This window comes from Lutjanus erythropterus, chromosome 1 (genome assembly GCF_056507025.1).
Source record: "Lutjanus erythropterus isolate fLutEry1 chromosome 1, fLutEry1.hap2, whole genome shotgun sequence".
Lineage (NCBI taxonomy): Eukaryota > Metazoa > Chordata > Actinopteri > Lutjaniformes > Lutjanidae > Lutjanus > Lutjanus erythropterus.
In genome coordinates, this window is record NC_139317.1 from 3466064 (window position 1) to 3484589 (window position 18526).

At 38.0% G+C, this 18526-nt stretch overlaps 1 protein-coding gene across 4 annotated transcripts in view; it reads right to left on the bottom strand.

Annotated features, from left to right (window-relative positions):
- LOC146332487 (uncharacterized) overlaps positions 1-18526 on the bottom strand; it is a 76435-nt gene that overhangs the window by 35100 nt on the left and 22809 nt on the right. Inside the window, exons 1-2 of one of the 4 annotated variants that reach the window (XM_084721415.1) lie at positions 4326-4662; positions 4147-4161 (exon numbers count right to left, since the gene is read on the bottom strand). The exons of 2 other annotated variants lie outside the window; for them this stretch is intronic. The gene's annotated coding sequence lies outside the window, so the exon portion shown is untranslated. Of the gene's footprint in view, positions 1-4146; positions 4162-4325; positions 4663-18526 lie in introns of those variants that run through there. One more of the 4 variants, XM_084721322.1, reaches the window with a different exon arrangement.

Here is an 18526-nt window from a genome sequence, read left to right on the forward strand (position 1 = left end):
TTTTATGAAACGCCAGAGTCACACAATAACATGAACAAACAGATTGAGGCAGCAGTAAAGCAACAGCTCCTGTGGCCTATCAATATCTGGCTTATGTAATGGTGGTTTCCTGTCAGAGAAGGCTGTCTGATGGCAAGGTAAAGCGGTGAAAGCCATGATTAACACTTTATTGATCAGCAAGGAAACTGATAAAAAGACAACAGACTAAACTGATGCTTTCATCTTCTCTTCATTTGACAGTTTAACATACATGCAGTCTGAGACAGGGACAATCTGGGAGAAATAATAATGGCAAGAACAGTTTACATCCTGCATTTACAACAAATCATACAGTTTTTTTAAGCTGATTCTGCTTTTTTCTAGGGTGTATTGATTTATTTTATTTTAGAGTGCTTTTAGGCAAAAAGTAGTACTAAAATGTAGTCAAGGTCCATTAATCAAAAGAAAGTGTGTCTACAACTGTTTTGATAATCAAATAGTTATTGAAGTCATTTAAAAAGCAAAAATGCCAGATATTCACTGTTTTTTAGACTGTTGGTAATAAATTAGTCATTTTGAGTAATGTCTTTAGAAAAAAGGTCAAAAAGTCTGGTTTCAGTTTTTTAAATGTGAATCTTTTCTGGTTTCTTTACTCCTCTCTGACTGTAAACTGAATATCTTTGGGTTGTGGACAAAACAAGACATTTGAGGACATTTTTGAGTTTTGGAAACACTGAGTGACAATTATCACCATTTTCTGACAGTTTATAGACCAAAAAACTAATAATTTAATCATTAAAAAAATCAACAGTAGAAATAATCATTACTTGCAGCCCTCGTTAGTATAAAGACGTCAGCTCAGGAAACTGTGACGGGCAGTAACAGGTCAGCAGAGGTAACACAACACAGCTGATATGTTATCAGTTAGCTTTGTATTAAGAGGCACTTAGACAACGTCAACAGGACCAACCAGTAAATATTCACATCTGAGTAGCTTGTACCAGCAAATAGTTGGCTCTGTTGCATAAAATGACTTAAATAGCTATTAAAATGTCTGCTGAGCTCTAATTTAGACCCTCAATTATAATAGAACAATTCAGTTATTAAGAAAAATATCCAAAAATAGAATGAACAGAAAATTACAGATTTTTTAGTGGTTTGAAAGAAATTTGTAAAGTAGAAAGTGTTGATCTGGGGGATTTCGGCCTACAGCCCTGCTCCCATCTTCTGTTTTCACTGGTTTAACCAGTATAACCAGTACGTCACTGTGACCAGGCCAGCAGATTGAGCAGACGGGTCACCAGAGGTAACACTGCACAGCTTACACAGTCTGTTATCAGCAGTTATCTTTATGTTGAGGGTTTCCCTGAGATAATGTCAGGACAACAAGTCAGGATCAACTCAAGTCCTCAAATGTCTTTTTTTATCCACAATCCAAATCTATTCAGTTTATAATGTGCTAGAAGACAAATAATAACAACAAATATTCACATTTTATGTAGCTTGACCCAGTGAACTGGTGCCATATTTTTTTGGTGGTTTGACTAGAGAGAACTATTATTTTCATTTTTGACAAATCTGCTGATTATCGACTACTTGATTATATTCTCATCTTGTGGATTCATCATTTGGTCCACCCAATGTCCATCCCGATTCCCCAACAGAAGTTTTCAAATGCCTTTTTTCATCCCCAGCAGTCGATAATCCAAAGATATTTAGTTTACTGTGATAAAACCAGCAAATATTCACATCTGAGTATCTTGTAGAGGGAGACGCAGGAGTGGATTTTCACTCCCAATCCTGGAAGAATGATTCCTGTCCCATCCTGTTCCCAAAAATCAGTCCACCCACGACATTATGCACATTTTTTAAATAAAAAAAATGGACCTATTGTTATCATGATTCCTGCCCCCATTGATGTTTTTTTCCTGTCCTGTCTCGGTCCTGCAATGAATAATGAAACCAACTCCCATCCAGAGCTGTGACGATAACCACATTACCGTCATGTCACATGATGCTGACCGCAGCTCATTACTGTCATCACCGCATATTTTATTTTGAAGGGTCAAACTCATGTTGAGATCAGGGCACTGATCTATTAATACACCTAAGAATCAGCGCTGTCACACACAAGTCAGGACCACAGCCTCTGATTGGCCAAAAGACTCAACCCAGGGCATCACATGATTGCCAGTGGGCAGCAAACAACATGCTAACAACAACATCTGTTTTCAACATGAAATTAAGGATAAATAACTACAGAAGACATTTAGTCTTGGATTTATCACCATGGAATTATTTGACCACATCTCCAAAAGGAGACAGTTCAAGACTGATTACAAAACTTCTGAAAGGGATGCGATCACACCAGAGCTGACGCTAGCGTTAGTATTAGCTTAGCATCAGCCTTTCCTGCTCAGATTACTTCAGGGCTAACTCACTAACTTTTTCAGCAGCTGGGACAGAAAAGACTTTTCTTGGTCCTGAGAAGCTGCAGTGTTTATTAACTGATTCACTGTAACCTGAACTGTACATTTGCTGCCACACTGACAACCTATTGCTCAGTTTAAGTTTCATCTGCTACTCGCTCTACCTCACTGAACACCACACACGCTTCCTTAAAGGAGCTACACCACCCTTATGACAGTATGCTTCAATTAAATTCAATAAGGGAGTCACGATAATCCGCCATCTTGCGGGAATGTGTGGCTTCGTCACCGCGGTCAGATAAAATCCATACTGTACTCACACCCTACTCCCATCCTGCAGGATTCCCGTGGGATTCCTGAAAAATATGCCTGATATCAGCCGATATGTTGATTATGGCTGATATCAGACATCATTATATATCTGTCTGGCTCTAATCTTCACAATACAGAATTTAAACGGAAAAATAAAATGTACAAAATTTAGGATCCACAGAAAACTTTTTTGTGGTGTTCTGATGAGAAACTGTAAACCATAAAGGGTTCAGTTGCATGGGGGAAGTTAGATCTCTGTGTGAGCTGCTGTTTTCACTTTATTAAATTTCTAGTATAACCAAAGGATACTGGATTTCTGGGGCCAATATCAATATTATGGAGTAACAAAGCAGATTCTTATAGACATACTGGCCACTATTTTTTTAATATACTCATATACAGTGTAAATATACAGTAGAATCCAAGATTTCACTAGTATTTTTATATAAATAAGTAATAATTATAAGTTTAAAAAACACAAACATAACAACTTCAGATATGCATGCTGTCTATACTACTAAATAAATAAATAAATAAATAATTAAAAATCTCCATTATGTTCTGTAAGACAAATATTGCACAACAGATACAGATGTGGTATAGCTCAGCCAATATCGGGTCAGTAATATTGGCCAACTGATATCTGTCTGGCTCTAAACTGAACAGTTGAAATAATAAATAAATTAGGATTAACAATATATTTTTTTTTAACTTTTTTGTGGAAGCAGAAATGGTTGAGCTGAGGAAATTCTGCTCTCAGTATTTTTAATTTAATCTGACATACAGCCCTGCTGTTTTAACTCATTTAAAGGAATAGTTCCCCCAAAAATGAAAAGTTAGGAGACTTTTATTACACCAGATGAGCAGTATTGAGGTTTTGTTTGTTTGTTTGTTTTAGTTCAAAAACTGGTCACCATTTACTTCTGCTGTTTTCCTGTGAAACTCCAACTGTGTTTTGTGGACTAAAAAAAAAACAAAAAAAACAAAAAACTAAACCTGACCTTCAATCAGCATGAGGGAGAGGAGATAATGACTGAGGTGAACGATCCCTTTAAAATTCCCGGGATTTAACCGGTTCATGAGCCTGAGTCCTGCACTCAGAGAGACATTACAGCACTGAATATTCAGGCCAGTAGATTAAATAACCCTCCTCTGCTTCTTCCAAATGGGCAGGTCGGCCAACATTATGTAAGAAAACATCCAAACACATGGACCTGTTTCACTTCACATGCACAAACACACACACACTGCCATGTACATTCATACATCTGCTCCAGAGATATTTAAACCCAGTAAACACACACACACACACACACCTGCCTGCAGAAATGCATCACCACAGAAACATTTAAAAACATGCAATAATAAATAAAATGCTGCAGGAAGTTCACAGCTTTAAATTTAACCAGAGAGAACTGAGGCTGACCTGTTTGTTGAGCGTCTGCAGATCAGAGAATATCACCTCCAAAATCAGACTGTCTCCTCCTCGTCTCTCATTATAATGATGATCAAACACAGGTGAGTTTACAGCAGCAGAGGTGTGTGTGTGTGTCTGTGTGTGTGTGTGTGTGTCTGTGTGTGTGAGAGCAGCAGACCGTCACTTACCAGAAGTGAACCGTGTGTTTCCCGTCCGGCTCGGTGAGTTGAGGACGCGCAGCAGCAGCAGTGTGTGTGTCAGAGTGTGTGAGTGGACTGAGCAGACTGATGGAGTGAAACCATGAAACCATCCGAACACACACTCACACACACACACTCACAGACAGTCTGCAGGCAGGCTGCACAGTCCCATACATCCAGCCCGCCCGTGCAGCCTCTCCCCGGGCAACGTGTCTGAGAGGGGCGGGGCACCGAGCTCTGCTCCCCGCCCGTCTGCTGCAGCTCCTCTCTCCGCCCCGGTCACACAAACAAACTCTCTCTCTCACTCTTTCTCTCTCTCTCTCTCTCTCTCTCTCTCTCTCTCTCACACACACACACACACACACGGGGGAAACAGTGTAACACAGGTGGAAATTGTTGTGGAAAAATAAATAAACCAGGAGGGAGTGAAATGAGGACACGTGATCACGCCGTGACGACATACCGTTGCGCGTCACCGCTTCAATTAAGCTCTCCCATTGGATCAGAGTCACACTGCAGCACGTGACGAGAGACGAGGCTAATTAATGCTGCGTTAAAGGACCTCCTACAGTGTTAGGTTTTTTTTATTTAATTGAACACATGATTAGAGTGAAAGATACCGCACTGATTATACAGTGATAGACCATCATAATAAAATAAAAAAAACATTTTAACGTAGCCTACATTAACTAAAGGGCAAAACAATAACAGCAACTTATAAATTCAAATGTGCAATATATAATAATTTTAGTTTAAAGGGCTACTGCACACTTTAACATGTTTTAAAAGCTGTAAATTAAATAATGTTACGGTCTTTCTTTGCACAAATAAGAATTATTCTGAAATATCTTATGCTGTAAGTTTTTTTTAATACAGAGATTTCTTAATAACTTTTTTAAAAAATCTGCATTTCATGGGTTGAAAATAGCTTTAAATGCCACCTCCTGGTTTAAACCATCTAGAGCCTTGCAGGGTAAATCCTGACATAAAGTCGACCATTTGGGACCGCTCTATGTCATGAAACTTGTATTAAAACAGCAGGTTAATACGTTTCAGTGACTTGGAGGCCTCAGGCAAAAATCATGTGTCAATACAGTATTTTTTTCAAGGTTTTCTACTGGTGTTGGACTTGTTTGACAGTACCAAGTCTTTTATTCATTTAATCACCTTACTGAAAAGGTCAGCACTGTGATATTTGTGCATATCCATAAAAATGTTGATATCAAATGTTTAAAATAATGTGTAAAACTACACACAAACTACAAATTTGAGATTTTCTGTTGTGCATGTATCTCTACCCCAGTCCTGCAAACAGTTGGCTACTTCAGTCAGTCCTCGGCCCTCTTCTCTTCTCAGTATACACCACCTCACCTGGTGCAATAATCCACTCCCATGGTTTCTCATATCCTCACTATGCCGACGATATCCAGCTCTTCCTGTCGTTCCCTCCGGAAGACCACACAGTCTGCGCTCGTGTCTCATTATGTCTTTCTGTGACCTTGACATGGATGAAAAAAAGCCAACTTCCTCGTCATTCCAGCCAGTGTCTCTATACAACAAGAAATCTGTATCCATCTTGAATCCACCCAGCTCACAACTACAAGGTCTGCCCAAAAGTTGCGCGTTATGACTGATGACAAACAAGGTCCACATGGCTTCAATCGTGCCACTTTTTCCTGCGCAACATCAGGATGATAAGAACTACCTCTGATTACGCAGCACAACTCCCGGTTCAGGCTCTCATAATATCACGCACTGACAACTGCAGCTCCTTAGTAGCAGGCCTCTCTGTTTGAATGTTCAAACCTCTACAAATGATCCAGAACACAGCGACACTTCTGGTTTTCAACCAACCAAAAACAGCCACTCCACTGTTCGGTATCAGCTCTCAGATGTACATCACTTTGGGATAAAAGAAGAAGATAAAAGAAATTTTAAGATCGTAAGACTGTTGTTGGCTATTTTTTGTTTACAGGACAGAACAGAAGAGGTTGTGAGCCACAAACTACTGCAAAAACCCCAAACAAGACTCATATTCTGACTTTGCTGTCCAAAGAAAGCTCCTAAAACCAGAATAATACCAGCATATCCTACATCTTAATTAGAAAATGCTAGACCTAATTCAAAATATCCAGTTGTGTGCTGTTTACATGACCTAGAATATTGCCATATTCTGGATATTAGTGGAAAACTAGTGTGCATGTAAACATAGCCAGTTTAGCCAATGTTTCTCCATTAATATTAAGTAAATGAGAGAAAATAATTACATCCACCATTTAAAATACAAGTGTTAAGATTTTTCCTGTTAAAAAGACAACAGTCCATATAAATTAAAGGCAGGTAAACTGTGAGTCTTCAGTGATAGCCAGAGCAAGAATATCTTCCCAAAACTAGGGGAGGAAGTGTTCAGATGTTTATTTATCAGAAGATAAAAAGGAATGAGAGTCCATATGTCCATTTTTTTCCACTTATCCGAGGTCTGGTTGCAGCAGGTGAGGCGGGGTACTCCAGATGTCCCCCTCCCCAGTAACGTTTTCCAGCTGAACCTGGGGGATCCCGAGGCGTTCCCAGGCCAGATGAGATATGTAATCCACCCCGGGGTCTCCTCCCAGTTGTACACGCCTGGAAAACCTCCAAAGGAAGTCGTTCAGGAGGAATCCCAATCAGGATGCATGAAGGAGCAGCAGCTCTACTCTGAGCTTCCTCCGGATGTCTGAGCTGCTCAGTCTCTCTCTAAAGCTGAGGCCAGACGCCCTGCAGAGGAAACACATTTCTCAGAGGAAACACCTCATGCTTTCAGTCATCATTACCCAAAAGCTCATGACCAGGTGAGAGTTGAAACAGGATGGTAAAATCAAAACTTTTGCCTTCTGACTCAGGTCCCTTTTCACCACGACGGTCCGGTACGACGCCCACAGTACTGCTGAAAACCGCACCACCTGTTGATCTCACGCTCCAGTCGTGAACAAGATCACGAAATACTTGAACTCCTTCACTTCTACACCACGCCAGGCCCAGCTCTCAGGGTGTTTTCTGCTCCTCACAATCATTTCCTGTTAGCATACACCTTGGGCCATCCTAAGTTCAAACAAAGCACTTCCAAATCAGGGCCTTTTGGTCTCAGTCTTTGGTCTCAGTCCACTTTTTTGGGGGCATGTTTCTGGCAAAATGATGTAAATGCAAATAATAAGGTACTACAACTGCATAAATAGTCGTACAGGGATCTATTTATCAGGGAGCATTCTGAAACAAGGGGGAAGGTGGCAAAATACAATTCTGGTGATTACTGCCATTATATTTAAGTATATAAATATAACCAGAGGTGGCAAAAGTACACACATTCTGTACTCAAGTACAGGTACAGATACTTGTGTAAATAAAACACTCTGGTTAAGTAGACGTACTGATTCAACTTCTATAACTCGAGTAAAAGTGAAAAAGTTCAGCCTCTGAAATGTACTCAAAGAAAGAAGTAAAAAGTCATCTGAAGGACATTTCTACTGACTGTTTCTGTGCAAAACTAACTGAAGCTCATCTTTTCTCCACCAGACTCTCCCTCTGTCCGTTTCATCGTTACACCTTTTAAACAATTTTCATCTTGTTACGCCTGACATGCCTTTTATCTTGTTTTTGCCTCATTACGTCTTTTATGACATTTTCATCTTATTATGTCATTTACATAATTTTTGTCTTGTCATATCTTCTTAGGTTATTTTAATATTGTTACCTCTTTTACATAATTATCATTTTGTTACTTTTTTTTGCTACAAATTATACATCAGTCTCATTGTTTTCATCTTGTTACATTGTTTTTGTCTTGTTACAAATTTTGTCGTTTTCATCTTGTTACACCTTTTATATCATTTTTGTCTTGTTACATCATTTTTGTTGTTACAAATTTAACATCATTTTCATCTTGTTACACCTTTTATATCATTTTCGTCTTGCTTCGTCGCTTTCGTTTTTCTATGCTTTTTACGTCAGTTTAATTTTATTGCGTCATTTTTAGTCTTTCTGTGTTGTTTTCATCTTGCATTAAAACTAAAGTAACAAGCCTGTTTTGAGTAGAAAGTACAGATATTTGTGTTAAAATGTAGGGAGTAAAAGTAAAAAGTTGTCAGAAAAAAAAACACTTAAGTACAGATACTTAAAAAATCTACTTAAGTACAGTATCAAAGTATTTGTATTTAGTTACTTCTCATCTTTGAATATAACCCACAACATCTAAAAAGATTTGAGGTATAGTGAAGATGTTCCTTCATAGTTTATGTAATTTTGTAGACAGAAACGTCATGTTGGACTCAAATTGAAGCTGATAATCTTGGGAAGCTTTCTTTATACAAGTGAGACACTTTGGACTCTGGGACACACTAGTGTGTCTGCCAAGTCACCCTTTGTTTCCTCCCTGCACCAGTACAATGACAACTCATCTGCCCACTGAACAATTTTTGACCTGACTGGAGGATGAATTACAGAGATGTGGCCCATTTCCTGTTTGTGGCTCTCATGCCAACTGTGTCACCGGCTGAACGGCCTGAAATAAATGAGAGAGCTGCAGGAATCTTACAACAATTCAATCATGACCGTAAAAAAAAAAAAAAAAAAAGGAAAAACCAGTTCAGCTGCCTCACGCTGTGGACTCATGAACAAATCAACTGTGAATGATGCTTGTGAGCTGCACTCAAAATATAGAAAATCACTGGCACTGAAATTTCTCTGTTGGTCGTATAAAGTAAGACTTTAATGATCCTCAGCAGAGAAGTTTATCATTTGTTTCCCAGAAACAGGAAACAGGAACGGTAAGTATAAAAAATAAATATACATATAACAAACTTATCAAAGTGAAAGCTATATCCCAACAGCAGGCAAACAGTGGCCCGTGGACCAAATCTGGCCTTTCAACGAAAAAATATCTATAATATGTATAAATAACTTAAAATTTCAAGGCAACACACTGCGATAGATTTTTGAGTTTTGAGCCCAACTCAAACATTAAAACGTTTGGTGATTAAAAAGCTGACCTATAAACTTTAGTTGAGATAATTTACTTTCCTTCTTTAGTTAAACTTGAATCTAATAAGAAATTTATTTTTATTTAATTTATTTTATTTTATTTTTATTTATTATTTATTATCTTCATTACCCATTAATCTGTCGACTCTTCTCTCCATTAATCAACATTAAATGTCAGGAAATGTTGATCAAAGCTCAAGATGACATCCTCAAATGTCTTGTTTTGTCCATAACCCAAAATATTCAGTTTACTGTCAGTAAAGAGTAAAGAAACCAGAAAATATTCACATTTAAGGAGCTGGAATCAGAGAATTTTGACAATTTAGAAAATGTCTGAAAACGATTACTTGATCATCAAATTAAATGCAGATTAATTTAATAATCGATCACTAATCAATTAATCGTTGCAGCTTTAAGTGTTTTATGTTCTTTGTTAGGTTTACTAGTTTGACAGCTGTTCCTTCCTTTGTGTGCAATCAATCGATTGATTTAAAGGTAAAAATTGTGAAATTTCCACCCAGTAAAGCATTTTTTCCACTAAAGTCCATAATGAATTGGCTGCTGTGGATGGTAGTATGTCATTGTTTATTTTAAAATTACAATCCTACTGATAATCCCCATTTTTACAAAATGTATTTGTACACTGATTACATCTTTTTTATCTGTAACTGTAATGGAATATAGTTATTTTTTTGTGTCCAGAGTACATAATCCTGTAATCATTAACATGATGTTTTCTGTTCTGCAACCTTGTTTCTTTCCTGTTTGAATTAAACCTGATTTATCCAAAATATCATCTCTGAAGCTCAGAAAAGTCAGCTGTGACGCAACATAAAGGTCGAGGCAGGAGGTTCCCACATGGCAGCATTGATTTGTTTATCTCACAGTAACCAAATCCAGGACTTAACTAGCAGAGTTCACCCTGCAGAGAGCAGGTCTCTGCCAGATGTGTCAGGGGGCATGTGGGTGGAGAACAGGGAGACCAGGCCAGACTGAGAGGCCACAGTGTTCATGAGAGGAGAGACAACATGAACATGAAAGCCAGGTACGATGTCCCTAACCTAATCCCAATACAACTGACTCTTCACTAAGCACCGCCCTCCTTAGTTACTGTTGCTATGTCTGTCAATCTTTGCATTCTTGCACTGAATTTATGCAGTTTACGGTGATAACGGTGGCAGATTTAACATCGAAATTGTATGCAAGTGTTGAAACATGAGGTCTGTGATACATTAGAGACATGGTCAAAAGTAGCTTCTCATTTCTGACTGACGACTGTGGATTTTGTCGGCTAAAATAACGAGTCACAAGCAGATTTTATAAGTGTAGCTGGTTGATTTGAGCTAATGCCAACTCCTTTAGTCAGCTGAGAAGTCTCCAGCTGATGTTTTAATGTTTCGCTCTGACAGGATTTATAACAAGCAACCTGTGAAAGTGTTCATGCAATGTTACCTAACAGTGTTAATGCTAACAGACTGAGACTAAAGCTAGCTTACATCTCAGCAAACATTGGTCGGATGGTGAAATACAGCAGGCATATCTACATGATAGATGATGATGAAGCACAGAGACTGGATTAGTGCAGCAGACCTTGAGACGGGTCACCCAGCCAGACCAGCCGGACCGCGATTGCAGAAGAGAGCCAGCATAAGAGCTAAACTAACCCAGCTTAGACCTGAGACAGCGAGCCAGAGAGAGATGCATCATTATCAACCGATTTTGATTCTGCATCAGCCCACATCCTCCTCCTCAAACCTCACAGAACAAATGCAGATGCAGTGGGATCTAATAAGTTTGTCTGGAGGTAAAGTTCCATTTGAAGGCAACATGGACACACGTGCACTCAACCAAACTCTTACGCCTGTCTAGTGGAGATAATAAAGCAACTGTTCTTCAGGTCACAGCTCAGGTGAGGTCCTGCCAGCTTCAGTAACACGGTGACATTAACTCGTTAACTTCGTGTTAATTCCTCTACTCTGTGGGGCCTCGTGCCTCTCGTCTCCATCCGTCCACACTCACTGAGCCTATCAGTTGTCCAGCATCATAGACAGCCCCTTCTGCCAGGCAATGACTTGCACTTCCACTCAGCTTAAAACCCCTGAAGCCACTGAATTGTTCAAGTGTGTTACATCCTGTTAGTGAAAACATTATCCTGGATCAGAGGGGAAGAAAGGAAGCCTTGAACCCTCTGCACGTCTTCTCTAACAACGACCCTTTACATTCAGCTGGTCACTGAAGTATAATAAACAATGGGCTCTTTAAATCTTATTTTTTCTGCAGAGAGAGGAGTTGGTCTGTGCACTTTATGAGGAATATATATTCACTTACAATCCACAATAGAGTACTGTTGGAGGAAATATTAACATCTGCACATTTTAATTCCGACAGGAGTTTTTAATGCAGTCAGAGGCTGTTATCCTTATGTTAGTCATATAGCCTTTGTGTTAGTGGTGGGTATCAGAGGAGCTGAATCATCTGATGACTCAGAGAAAATACTTGGCCATATGGATTTTTCACTTCCCTGTTATTCATAAAGCTGTTGCAGGTGGTTGTGAGGATGACGCAGCTGTGATACACATTTCCCCTAATACTGCACTGACTGGTACAGCTACAGTATGTACCAAAACCATATGTTGATTTATCACACATGAAACAGACATAGGATATCTGAAATGTGACATGTTATAACTTTGTATCAAACTTTACTTTAGATGCTAAAACGAACAACAGACTATAAAAGGTTATCAGATATAACTGCATACATCAGCAGACCTGCCAATAAAACAACTAAAATTGAGCTTTATACTTTTACCTTGAAGCCAAATTAGCCAAAAACAGCGTACCACACAATAGGTCTGTGATGCTAATGATGCTAATGCATGTGATATCTTTACTAACTGATATATTTTCAAATATTGTTCTGTATGCATGTAAAATATTTAACTAGCATTTTTAAGTCCAATATTATTATCTTGACTTTCATATGTCCAGAGACTACAGATGAAGAATAACCTTTTAGCTAATTCTAGTTAATTTTATAGGCTAATGTTTATTGATTCCCACTTGGCCTTAGCACTCAGTTAATTATTTACCCAGGTACTATTTTCACCATTCAACAGTCTTTATTTTGTCAACCACATTTCCAGTCTAGAGGATTGTGTGGTTAACAGTTAGCTAGCTAGCTTTACTGAAAACACTGAGCAATTAGCTACCTATCTGTAATGTTAGCCACATATAACTCATCTGTAGCCAACTTTGATTAGCAGTAACCCTTTCATTTCTGAAGCAAAGCTGATAGGAAATGAGGTTGAAATTAGAATAAGAAGAGAAAAGCCTAATAATTAAATGAAATAAATCAATACAATATATTTAAATATAACATTTAAAATGTTGATATGGAGGCTCGGAGGACTCCCAGGGTTCCACTGGTGTAAAGCTGAGCTGAAACAATAGCTAAAGCTAACTTGTTAGCTAGTTAAAACGTCGCATGTAGAACAATTTCACCTGTAATATCACGTTAAACAATTTACATGTAATAAATTCACTCATAGGAACATATGGTTTAATACTCTTTAATATGTGATGAATTAACTTATAGATGTGCAGTTTTTGGATACTTTACCATATGATATGTATATTTAAAATGTGAATAAAATGTGAGTGTCAATGAGTGAATTTCACATAGTTTTCTTTCCTTGAAAAGGACAGTTTAAAGCTACAGATACCCAATAAATATTTTTTTTCTATGCCTATAATTCACAATGTGTATTAGGGCTACATGTTGAAAACAAAACAAGCTTCACTAATTTTCTAATTTTTTATTATTAGGAAAAGACAACCAATGAAAAAACAGAAACAACTCTACAGTAGCTTCATTGGGCTTTAAAATTAAGACATAATTTACAGAACACATTATTGCACAGCTGGATCAATAAAGTGCCGAGAACACAAACATTTTATTGCCACATTTTGCAGGCTGGTAAAAATCAGACATCCACTGGGCCAAAGGTTAAAACCAGCTGATATTTAATGAATGACCCGATACATCAGCAGGATGATATACTGGTCTCATGCTGATCTCTGCATGAGTCAGCCTTTGAGTGTGTGTGTGTGTGAGTGTGTGAGTGTGTGCTGAGGGAGTGTAACACTCGAACCACATAATCCCACTCATCCGTAATTAAAAGGGATTTGAGCTGCTGCCCTCCTGCAGCATCTCGGAGATGAAAAGCCGGTGATCGATGGTTTGTCAGGTCTAATGATGCACACTAAGTGAAGTCGTGTGGGAGCTTAAACCCTGAGGTGCAGACACACACGCTCAGTGTGTGTGTGTGTGTGTGTGTGTTCTGCCTCACTGGTGATGGGCAGGTTTGGTTGGTTGGTGATGACTTTAACAACCAAAACAGGCGGGTTCATGACCTGATGAAGTGAGTGGTGATGGATGACAACTGATGGAGGAAAAACTTTACCAAAAACCACAGTCAGGAACATACTGACGTAGCTTCAAAATACACGAGCTGTTTCCCAGTTTTATATTTTAACCAGACTGGGAGGGTTACTTTAAAAATGTAATCCAATACAGTTACTAATTACCTGTTAAAAAATGTAGTCAGGAACCTCAGCCAAGTATTACAATATTAAAGTAACTTGATTACTTTCTGTTACTTTTGGATTACCTCTAATGTTAGCAGATAGTCTGTGAAGCTAACGTTAGCAGTTGATCTGTGTAGCTAATATTTGTGTTTGGTCTGTGTAGCTAACATCAGCGTTTGGTCTGTGTAGCTAACATTAATGGTTGGTCTGTTATAGCCGACATCAGCAGTTGGTTTGTGTAGCTAACATTAGCGGTTGGTCTGTGTAGATAATGTTAGTGTTTGGTCTGTGTAGCTAACATCAGCGTTTGGTCTGTGTAGATAATGTTAGTGTTTGGTCTGTGTAGCTAACATTAGCTCTTTCTCTGTGAATTTAACATCATCAGTTGATCTGTAGCCACTGGTTGGTCTATGTAGCTAAAGTTAGAAGTTTGTCTGTGTAGTTAACATTAGCTGTTATTCTGTGTACAGAACGTTAGTGTTATATTTTAAGGACCTGCAGAAACGCTAAATCTGAGGGTGTTGTGAAATGATGGACAATAATTTGAATTTCCTCTAATGTGAATGAAGTAACTGATTTTTTTTTTTTTTTTAAGAAAACACTTTACTATGAACAGCGCATAAAGTAGTCTTAATATTAGCATACCGTGTATTTGAGGCTTAGAAGTGAAGTTTAAGGAACTAAATGAAAAACTAAAAGACGACTTTAACAGAAGGAAAAGTATCTCCTGACAACTTTACAGGGACAAAAACAGCAGCTCTGTTTTTTGTTTTTTTTTAACTTCACCACCCTGATAGTTTGAGTGTGTAACTCAGTGAGTCACAAACAGTTTGTACAACAACAGGACATGTGAGAGTGAGCTGACTGTCTGTCAGTGAATGAAGCAGGTCAGAACGTTCTCAGTTCAGTTCTGGTTTGGAGTCCAGAGAACAACAGAACAGACTGAATCAGAACAGTTTGTCATGTTTGCTTTATCATCATGTCAACTTCCAAAACAAGTCATCATTTATTCTGAAATATGATGTGAAGGGTTATTTGGTAACAGTGCAGCTGTAAGAGCCAAAATAATCAGCAGCAGTAAGACAATAATAACGGTTAAAGGGATAGTTCACACAAAAATGAAAATTAGTAGCAATGGTTGTACTTTATTTTACAGTGCACTAACATGTAACAAGTCACAATTTGTATCAAATTAGACAAAAACTATAAGTACAATATCCTTGATTACACTTCAGTTTACAGTATGGTTCTGTTGTAATGTGTCTCTAATGACCCTCTAATAAGATCTAATAAGGTCTAACAATAATTAATAAAAATACTTCTAGTGTTACTCTAATTTGATACAAAGTACAGCTTGTCTGACTTGGGTAAAATTGTGTTAGTGTAACGTTGTGTTTTTTACTGTCTAATAAAGAATATTTTATTTTACAGCTGCATTTTGCTTGAAATTAGACAAAAACTATAAATAATTTATTTTATAGTCCACTAATTACCCACTAATAAGGTCTAATAATGATCTATCAGTGGGACATAACACGCTTCAGATTACAGTAGACTTATTATTTCTAGTTTTCGACTAGTTGGATACAAATTACATCTTGTTAGCTCTTATAAGTGTTAAATGTTTTGTTTTTTTTCTTGCCAAAAAATTATTTTTTTCTAATTTTAGTCTAATTGGATACAAGTTACAGGTTATTATGTCTTATTAGTGTACTATAAAATTAAGTGGGACCAAAGACACACAAGTATTAGAACTGATCTAGTAGCAGCAGTAGTACTACTAGTAAAAGTTGTGCTATTAGTAGTTGTAATACTAGTACTATATTAGTATAGTAGTAGTAGTGGATATTGCACTACTAGTATTGTTGTAGAATTACTCATGTAGTAGTCAAGTAGCTGTATGAAACAGTTGTATTAGTCCTCTAGTAGTACTGGTAGTAGTAATAGTCGTGTACAAGCTGTAGTACTCTGGTTACTGTAGTCATGCTCACAATTAGTAGTAGAGGTAAGAGTGGTACAAGTAGTATTTATAATAAGTATTACAGTTGTACTGGTAGAAATAGTAGTAGTAGTAGTAGTGTATAAAAAGAGGAGACATTTCTTCATAATGAGTACTTGTATTTTTGAAATATTAATTACAGTTTGCTGATGATACTTCTGTACTTTTACTTCAGTGTGATTTTAAATGTAGGACTTTTAGTTATAGTGGAGTATTTTTAGATTGTGGAGTATTGTTACTATTTAAGCAGTATTGTTACTGAAGTAAAGACTGAGTACTGCAGTAGTCGTAGTATTACGTCATGTCTCTGCCTCACTCCTGCTGGTCACATGTGGAGTTTTCTGTCCTGCTGTCCACAGCCGTCTTCACATGGCTCAGAATCACACACTGCAGTCTTCAATGTGCGTGTGTTAGTGTGTTAGTGTGTGTGTGTTTCACTGCAGGCCTTTACTCTGAACATGTGACTCCAGATATATTTCAACATAGTTATGTAACTCTGATCCCTCTGTGTGTGTCTGTCTGTGTTTCTCTCTGTCTCTGTCTCTCTCTCTCACACACACACACACACACACACACACACACACACACACACACACACACACACACACACACTCACTCTCATCATGTCAGCAGGAACAGTAAATGTCCACATAAAACATGATCACATGATCTAAATAATGTCTGGTTGTATAATTTCAGGGTTGGTTGTAAGGTGCTCACTTATTTACAGCAAGTTAGATCTTAAAGTCTAAAATTAACACACACACACACACACACACACACACACACACACACACACACACACATTCACAGCATCTTTTTGTGTGTTTGTGTGTGTGTGTTAACAACATTTTATTTCTGAATGAGAAAACTTGGTCATTAAAACAAAACGGTCTCATGTCGTGTCCATGTCTCTGTGTGAGCGACTGAAAACTAGTTATTGACTGATCTAAAATAAAACCTCTTAAATCACAGAGTCACAGAGTCGTGCCAGCAGCTCTGTGAGGTTGTACTTTGGCACAGCGGTGCTTTGAGCTAAACGCTAACGTCAGCACATGCTCACTATGACAACAACCTGATGGTGCATTCATGTGCTCCTCAGATGGTCCCAGTTCCCTACGTCGGTGTGTTCATGTGCTTTCAAGTCGCAAAGTGGAAACAACATGGATGCTACTAATGGTAGAGTAGAACAGAGTAGGGCATGTTATGTGCTAAATCAGTTTGTAGGCTACCTGACTTACTATCAGAGTTGATATATTTTCTAATCAATGTAGATCACTCTGTGTCAGGGGTTTGCAACCTGCCGCTCTGGAGCCACATGTGGCTCTTTTGCTCCTCTCCATTGGCTCCCTGAGGCTTTAGCAAAAAATATTTAGACAGGAATGATAGAAATGTTTTTTTACATTTTAATTTTCATTTATCATTTTGTAGGCTGACAGTTATTCTTACATTCTCCAACTATAAAAATGTGTAGCCTCTAAATTTTGCTGGTGGCTAGTCTTTATTCTCCTGGGTACCCCAAAAAAGAGGAACATGTAAACATGTAATTACTTTTGGGGTTTTGGGAGTAAAGGTTGCAGACTCCTGCTCTACGTGGACAACAACTAATGGTTAAAACCTACATGTGAGCAAGAACGCAACACGTGAATTAATAAAAAGCCAAACATTTACTTGCGTCTGTCATATTTCTGCATGCATGATGTCAGCATCAAGACAACAACTTCGCAGCTCCTGAAACAAAATTTTCTTGTTGTTCCAACATTAAACAGCGTTCATGTGAATTTTCCCACTCAGGAATTCATTTTTCAGATTATTCTGACACTACATGAATGCTGGATTATTATCAGACCTCATCACTGACAACTGTAGAATTTCTCAATGATAATGTTTGCATCTATACAATTTGGAGCATTGCATTGTGGGAATTGACATTTCACTCATTTCATCTCATTCTGAGGAATGGAGGATCATTCAACTAAAAGTAGATGTGTTAACAAACAGAGCAGTAAGAGTAATATTTGTACCAGCTACAGTTATAGTGTTTACAGTAGTAACAGTGGTAACAGCACTTTAGTAGTTGAGGTAGCAGTATTTAAAGCAGTTAGGAATATTCTGTCGACTGAATGATATTGTAATTTAGACTGGTCGACTAGTCTGACAGTAAGAAAACACTCACAGCCTACAGTCACCAAATCATACTTTAAATACCGCAGTGATGTGTGGCACTCTGCACCATGCAATACAAATATTACACATTAACCTACAAAACATGACAACAACTCACTAAATGTTTCAACTTTTCAGACTGAACAGGATCACAGTTTCTGGGGGTTACCAACATCGTTTAGCTAACGTTAGCTGTCAGCTCGCTACACATTGTGGCTAATGTTAGCAGGGCTGGCAGAGGTGACAACAATTAATTGCATAATCGAGTTATCGCACACGTCCACTGTAAAGGTACTGTTGTGGTGTTAGTTATGTAGCACTACTACAAGTCTTTTTAGTCTGTCGCTCTGTCATGGCATTGATGAATTATTCATGATTGATTCAGTCTGTAGTGTTGTTGTAAATGTGACATTGTTTAATG